We start from the raw sequence: 7,763 nt of genomic DNA, 5'->3' as shown, positions 1-7,763 counted from the left end.
GTGCAGGAATTTGGGGGGTTTGGGGGGGGGGGGGCACCGGGCTGCCCAGCGCTGAGCCGGGGGCCGGTGTGTGTGTGTGTGACGGGGGGAGGGGGGCGGCGGCTCCGGCCTTCCAAAGCCTCGAAAACGGCGTTTTTTTTTGCCCCAAAGCAGGTGTGCGGGGCTCGGGCGGTGCCGTGCCCCCTCCTGTGTTCCCCCCGGGCGTTGCCGGGGGTGCGGCGTGGGGGGGGGGTTGGGGGGGGGAACTGTCCGCCCCGTTACGTGGGCACCGCGGGGAAACCGAGTCCCAACCCCCCCCCCCACCCCCCTCGGCTGCGCCCGTGGTTTCGGGACGCGAACAATGCGCGTGGCTTCGCTCCCTCAATGGGGAGCGGCGAAGGAGCCTGAAAAGATCTTCCAGCGCTCGGCGCGGTCACTAATGAGCCGTCGATGTTTTGGGACTGATTGTATCGGGATGTTTTTGGTAGCCCTCTCGCTGGGCTTTATCTTGTAAATCGCGGACTGTTTGTTTATCTTCCCCCTTCTCCGCTTTGAGGGAAGAAATAATCTGGTTTTTATCTCGGTTCCCCCCCCCCCTCCCCGCCTTCCATATTTCTCAAAAGAGAAAATCCGTCGCGTTCTCGAGGTTTGCAGGGATCTGAGCCCACCTGGAGCCCTTCCCGGTCGGACATTCGCTTCTACCCGAACGTTTGTGTTGTGTCCCGAAGGGGCTGCGGGGAGCGCCGTGCAAAGTCTTGAATTCTAATTCAGCGTGTTGGAAAAGCTGGGGGAGGTCTCTGGAGACTGTAGGAACTCCAATAAGTTAATTCTCTTATTTGTTTTGTTTTTTTCCCTCCCCTTCCTTTTGAAGATCCGTCTGTTAGCTCGGAGCAGAAAGGGGAACTTTTTCCCCTTAGGAACTGATCTTTGGTGTTTCTAAGTCTGCTCAGTCAGCATGGAAGGGTGGGAGGGTGAGGAAAAAGCAAATTGGTTCCAGAAACCGCCACCACCTGATATGAAAAAGGGGCTCCGTTGGAGTTGGGGGGGGTTGCGGGGCAGGGCGGGGCGGTGCGGGTGGGCCGGGGGGGTTCAGCGCTCCGTGCGGGGCTTTTGGCGATGCCCGCAGCCGGGGCCGAGCCCGGGCCGCGCCGAGCCGTGCGGTGGAGCTCGGGGCCGCGCAGCTGAGCTGCGGGATGGAGGGAACCTGGAGAGAGCGGTGCGGGTCCCGCAGCTGCGGGGCTGAGCGCCGGGCGGTGCCGCACACGCGAAGGGCCGCCGTGCCGCGGCTGCACGCTGCCGTCTGTGGGTTTGTGTCCATCGCTGTGCGCGTCCCCAGCCCTGCGGGCGGGGATCCATCCCGCTGTTCTCGGGGCCGGCTGCGTCCCTTCCCTGTGCGTGTGGGTTTGGGGGCACGGCTCACTGCTGTCACAGCCGTGCCGTGCGGTGATGCTGCAGGAGGAGGTGCTGGAAAGGCAGCGCCGAGCCCGGAGTGGTGTGGGCTCACACTGCGTGGCTTCCCACCCCGCCAACCCTCCACCTTCTCTTTCGCTTCTTTTCTTCTTCTTCCCTTTTTTTTAATGCCTTTCTGCTCCACCTCAGCTGGTGTGGAGTTGGGCACAGTCCCTCACGGCCGCTCCTGCCAGCCTGGTGAACGGCACGTTTCCAAGGAAGGCCTCGTGCAGTGAAAAGCCCCAAAGTGCCCCAATCCTGCGCTCCTCGGCTCCGCTGCCATCCCTGGGGTCACCAAACCACGTGGGTGCTGGGCTCCCATTTCCGATCCCAGGGCTCCTTTGGCTCTGAATGCAGCACAGTGAGCTCTCGTGTTTATTTCTAGAGGAAAGAAAGCAGAAACCTTAAAGAAATAACACAATGAAGTGGAACTTTCCAGCAGATAGGAGCAAAGCGTGCCGTGCGTCGGACCCTTGGCTTTGGTGTGGCTCTGTGACTGATGGAAATATCTCCTGCCCTCTGTTATTGCTGGGCGGCCCACGGTGTGCATGGGCACGGTGCACGGGTGGCTCTCATCTGAGAAACATTGTCATCAGAGGGGCGTTGATAACATGGCTGATACCAGGATGATTTCCTCACCTTCCTACACGGGTTGGGACCAGCTCAGTCCTCAGCTGGGGAAGCTCCCGGTGCGAGCTCTGAGCTCCAGACTTGTTGCTATAATTGCACCGTGAAGAATTCCGTGTCCTTAAAGGAAGGAAAAAGGCAGGCGTGCAGTGGCTGTGCTGGGTTGAAGGGCTGCCGTTTGGCCACGCTGTGCTTGGGGCGAGTTTGGGCTCCACGTGGTGCCTCTCATGGATGTGAGCAGAGCCCCTTTAAGGGGTCTTGGCGAACCGATCTGGTTTTAATTTTATCCCGTCGTGTCTGACGGGGCTCTGTGCAAAGCGTTCCCTGCGTTTATGGGAGGGGGAGCTGGACTGTGGTTCCAGGGATGGAATCGGCCCTTTCGCTGCTTAGCAGTCGGTGTTTGGGGTTTGCTGCTATTGTTAAGCAGCCCGGAATGGCACGAGGAATTCTGGCGAAATGTGCTCTGCGATCCCTCGGCTGTAATTCAGGAGAAATATTGACCCTGGTGGGCTCCTGCGCCAAGCGTTAAAAGGAAGCGTTCCTAATAAAATATGGGTTGGAAAATTCATTTCGGCCTGGAATTCGGCTCTCCAGAAAGCATTTTAATAAGGAGGTGGGGGAAATGGGACACATCATCCGCACAGCTTTTAGGGATCTCTCGTTCCCGTGCAGCTTTTCTCTCTCCCTTCTATAAATCCTCCCCGATTTTGCTCTCGCTGTGGCTCTGCAGGGCCGTGAGCAACTTGCTAAAAACAAAACTGAGAGAAAGAAGTGGGGTGGGGAGGGAAGGACAGGCAGAGCGACCAGGCGCAGCCCGGCGTCTGATCCTTGGTGGTATTTTTGTTCTGGCTTTAAAGGCTCGGTGGTGCCCTGTGGAGTTCTGTGAGCGTGGTGCCGGGGGCCCGGCGTTGTGCCTTTGTTTCTGTTTCTGCTTACTGAGGGCGCTCAGGATGCTGTGCCATCGGGTCTTCATCCACGTAGCCACATCCTGAGCTCATGGCCGTGCCTGGGGGCTTTGCCTGGCCTCCTGAGGCTGCTTTGGGTGAGGTGAGACCCAGCAGACCGAGCCCAGCCCTAAGTTTCCCCTCAGAGCCTCTTGCAGTGGTTGGGGTGTTGGGATGGCTGAGTGCTTTGGGAGCAGGTCTGCTCCCTGCCTGCACTGTGCTGGGGGGACCTGGGGCTCTGTGCGTGTCTCCTGGGAATGACTTCATTAACTTCCATAAAGAAAAACAACAGCCAGTGAGCGCCGAGCTGCGGCTCTTGCAGTAGCTGGGTAAATACCATGGATTCTATAAAATGGATTTAACTGCTTCCTTTAAAAGAGGGGGAACCCGGGGCCCAAAAAAAAAAAAACAACACAAAAAGTGCTGTGATGGGGTGGCTGACTGGTTGTAAAAGTGCTGGAGCTTTCTCCAGAGCAAAACGGCTGCCGGGGTCCTTGGGGCTGTGTTGGGACAGCACTGTTTGTGGGATGGTTTGTGGGGCTTTGCTGGCGGTGGGCTGTCCTGTGTGTGAGCACCCAGTGTGTGTGTGTGTGCAGCAGTGCGCTGTGCGTCGTGGCAGGGCTCCTCCCAGGGCATGCAGGTTGTGCTGGAGCTGCGCAGCCCTCTGTGTGGCACACGGCGAGGTGTCCCTGTGCTGCTGTTCCCTTCCCCATGCAGGTTCCTGCCACGCACCCTGCCTGTCCCCTGCGCTCGGCAGCCAAAGAACGCTGAGCCCGGTGGGAAAACATCTTGTAGCGATCAGTAGCACATGCTACTTGGAGTCTGGCAGCCGAAACAGGGTGGGGAGAAACAAAGCTGAAATCCATTCTGTGTCTAATTAATGATGGCTTGTATCGGGAGCGCAGGAGGACCGCGGGCCCGGCGCTATCGCGGCGTCACATCTGGGCAGGAATGCAGTGCTGGCGTGGGGCTTTGTTGTGTTCTCGGCTGCGGAGAGCAGGGTCCGTGCTGCTGCCTTCTGCTGAGGTTTTCTTTTCCATTTCCCTTCCCATTCCCTGCTTTGCCGGAGGAGGGAACGACTTCCATCCAGCATCCCGGAAAGCGTTCTGTTCTGCCAAACCTGGGCAGCACCCGAGCATCCCTCGGGGAGGCTCCTCGTGCTGTGTGTGCGCTGCCTACAGGTTGGCACCGGTGCCAGGACAGTGGTGCTGGGCTCAGGGCAGTGCTGTGCGTGGTACCAGGGCAGCACAATGCCAGCAGCTGCTGGTGCCCAGTTCCAGCACCCCGCTGATGGGCCTTACTGTGCGGGATAAGTCCGGGCTGACGCTGCTGTGCTGGGCCGGCTCTGTGTGTGGTGCAGGTCAGGGGCACTGCAGGCACTGCGGCCGCCCCCAAGGAGCGCTTTGGGGTTGTTTCCCCTTGTTTGAGCCTGCAGCAGCTGCTGTGTGAGCTCTCCCCACCGGTGCCTCACGTGGAATCTGGCATTGCTCAGTGCTGCCGTGGCGGAGCCGCTCCGGCTGTGCCATCTGGGCGCTTGTTTCCCAAATTTAAGCTGGTCCTCCTTGTTTTGCTCGGTTCTGAGATCCAGCCTCGATGATCTCGTTGCCGTTGTGACCTTTGGGTGTAAGCAGAGGCCCTGAGGAGGGGGTCAGAAGTTGGATGTGCGTCTCCTCAGGTGTGCTTGTGCTGGGGAGTGGGCAGGGTGCTGTGTGATGTGCCGTCCAGGGCAATGCTGCCTGGGGGATGCTGTGCCAGCTCTGTGCGTCCCATCTCTGGCTCTCAGCATGCACCAGCATTGGGTGGCTGCTGCAAGAAGCCCACAGTGTGCTTTTCCTGCTTGTTGGCTATGAATATGCTTACTGTGCTCACATCAATCGTGGAATATTTGCGTGCATTCCCTCTCATTAAGGCTGAGCAATGGTTGCATGCTCCCCAGCCGAGGGCTCAGTGCTTTCCTCCTGCTGCTGCCACGCTGGTTTTGGACAGATGGAGCAGTGCGTGTTGGAGCACGGGGCCGGCACTCCTTTGTCTGTCCTCGTGTAGTAATGCAGCCCAACGCGAGGGGGAGGCCTGAGGGCCCCCCCAGATCCGGGCCCCTTCCCCACCTGGCTCCGAGGGGCAGCCCAGAGGGTTATAGGCTGGGAAGGGGCGGCGCGTGCGGAGCGCTGTGCTGTGCAGGGCTGGACCAGGTGCCAGGGGGCTGTGTGTGTGTGGGGGGGGGAGGCTGCAGCGCATGGGCAGCATATGGAAAGGATCTGGGTGTAATATCCCGGGCTGCAGAACAGCTTTGCTGAAGAGGCCACTTCAGCAGGGGACGCGGCGCGGTTAGTCCTCCGGCTGACACATCCCAGGCCTTCCTCCGACTTGAAAGAGCTCGAGCTCGCCTTTGAATCGGAGGATTTATGGCCCTTTTAGGCCTCTCCAATAAAAGCAGCTCTCCCTCCTCAGACAGAGCCCACCGTCTCCCTCCTCCGGGCTCATTATCCTGGGGATTTGTGCTGTTCGCTCCCGCTGCGCTCCTCAGATGTGCGGCCGAGGGCGCGGGAGCGCAGAAGTAGAGTGGGGGGGAGCGCAGGTCCTGCCCCCATCCTGGGATGCAGAACATCCTCGAATCCCAGCTGTGGGGTGCAGGAGAGCATCGTCCCGCGGCGCGTGGTCCTCGAGCATCCTTAGCCCCACAGATCATGTCTGTTTTATACAGGCACGTCAAGCCTCAAACTGTTTAAAGAGAGGCTTAGGAAAGAGTCCAGAGAAACGACATAATAATTATTGTATTACAAATTGTTTCCTTTAATGGGCCCTGTCGGATCGCTCAGTCTGTGAAACGCATTGCATGCCCTCCCCCGGCCCCCACCGCCCCGCGCTGCGCTGCCTTTTTCCACTCGCACTGCGTTGCTTACAAACGGAGCCCCTATGGAAAATTCCTGCAGCTCTGGAGTGTGGGGCAGGGCTGGGGGCTGCCCTGCGGGGTGGAGGGAGTGGGGGTGAGGGGTCCCCTTCCTGCAGGGCTGGCAGTGTCCCCTGCCCCTCCTTCGGGTGGCTTTGGGTCCCTGCTGTGCTCGGGGGGTGCTTTGTGCCAGGGGTGCTCCCTGGTTCTGTGTGGATGCTCCCATTGGGGATGCAGGATGACCCAGCTGAGTTTTGGTACTGCAGCATGTAAGGAGAGGAGCACGGATTTTTTTCCTTGCCCCCAAAGAATCGATGTGCTGGAATTGAGCAGCAGGTTACATTTCTTCAGCGCGGAGCAGCAAATATGTTTTAAATTTGGCAGCCGGCAGCGGAGAGCGGGTGGGAGAAATTTTCCAGGTATTGCGTTACACTTTCCCCTAAAAGGGCTCTGCTTTGGTGCTGGGGATTGAGGGGAGGGGGCAGCCCCCGGCGTGGGGAGGGGGAATGGTCCCTCGTGGGGCCAGCCGTACGTGGGGCTGCGCTTTGGGCACCCTTGGCTGAGTTGTGCCTCGAGGCAGGGGAGTGCTGGGGGCCGGGATGAATGCTGGGCTTCCTCCCTCTGGGCTCGATGGGAAATTTCCACCTGGCACCGCCCGGTTTCTCTGGCTTGCCTGGTGTTGTGATTTATCCTAATCTCCTGCTCTGATGTATTTAATAAACGCTTCATGCAAGAGTGAGCCAGGAATTCACTGCGAGCACGGAACTGGGACTGGGCCAATTAGCCAATTATTTTTAGGATCTTTTCTTTTTTTTTTTTTCTTTAAGAGAAAAACCTTATGAAAAAAAAAGCCATCTCCAGGTGGCAGGGATGTGCATTGCCTTCTGCTGCACCGAGCAGGAGCAGGGGCTGCCCACACTGCAGCCCTGAGCAATCAGTGAGGGGCACTGGTGGCTGCCCCCAGCATCCCTGTGCATCACGGTGGCACTCGCTGTCTGCTCTGCAGCTGGCAGCACTGCTCTCCGTTGTTCTCAGATTCACACAGTATAGGATCTCCCCAGTCAGTAGGGATCCCTGCAGGTCACTGAGTCCAAGCCCTTTGCAGCAGAATGAGGAATGGAGATGTGGAGCTCGGTGCCCCGTTGCTGCACTGGCTGGGCAGAGCTGGGCCACTCAGGTTAGGGTTTCAGGAAGCCGTGCGGAGGTGCGAAGAGCCGAAGGCGGCTGGAATTTCCCCTTCAGCTGTGTTTGTTTTTCAATCCATGTTATTCTTACTTGGTGTAAACTCGGCAGGGATGCATCCTTGGTGCGCCCGCCCCGCTGACGGCACAGGCTGCGGTGGCTGCGTTGGGTCTCAGGGACTTTTCCCCCCTGGATGAAGCAGGGGTGCAGCCTCAGCTCCGCTCCTTTGTGTCGTGAGACTTTGGTCCCACAAGGGTTGGGGAGGACGCCTGGTGGTGTGGGCAGGAGGTGCCCCTCACAGCTTGCTCAGGGCCAGTCCCAGGCAGTGGGGACAGCCCTGTGCTGCTCCCCATAGGGGCTGTGGGGCACGGCAGTGCCATGCGCGTCCCTTGCAGAGGAGCAGCTCTGGGTACCGGGGGCTTTAATGCAGGATGGTGCTTTTTGATCTCTGTCCTGACTTGGTGAGCGATGGAGCTGCTTCTCTAATTATCCCCTTACGCAGGGCTGCTGGGGCTGTTTGTGCTTATACCATCTCTCTCAGGAAAAAAAAAATAAAATTAATAAAAGCCCTCCTGCCAGGGCGTGTGCAGGGTGGGGAGCGCAGCGTGCTTTCCCATACAGCGCCGAAATCCTGGAGCACTGTTCATATAGCCCTGGGTGCTCCCACCCACGGCAGGCAGTTTCATGCTCCTTCC

General features: G+C 58.9%; 1 protein-coding gene across 1 annotated transcript in view; it reads left to right on the top strand.

Moving 5' to 3' along the window:
• The window catches only part of EFNB1 (ephrin B1), a 44,308-nt gene that overhangs the window by 783 nt on the left and 35,762 nt on the right, over positions 1–7,763 (top strand). The window lies entirely within an intron of this gene.

Source organism: Centrocercus urophasianus, unplaced genomic scaffold (assembly GCF_019232065.1).
Source record: "Centrocercus urophasianus isolate 14NV4802_14NV808 unplaced genomic scaffold, USGS_Curo_1.0 seq_24, whole genome shotgun sequence".
In the NCBI taxonomy this organism is placed as follows: Eukaryota; Metazoa; Chordata; class Aves; order Galliformes; family Phasianidae; genus Centrocercus; species Centrocercus urophasianus.
This window is presented reverse-complemented; position numbering and strand designations above follow the sequence as displayed.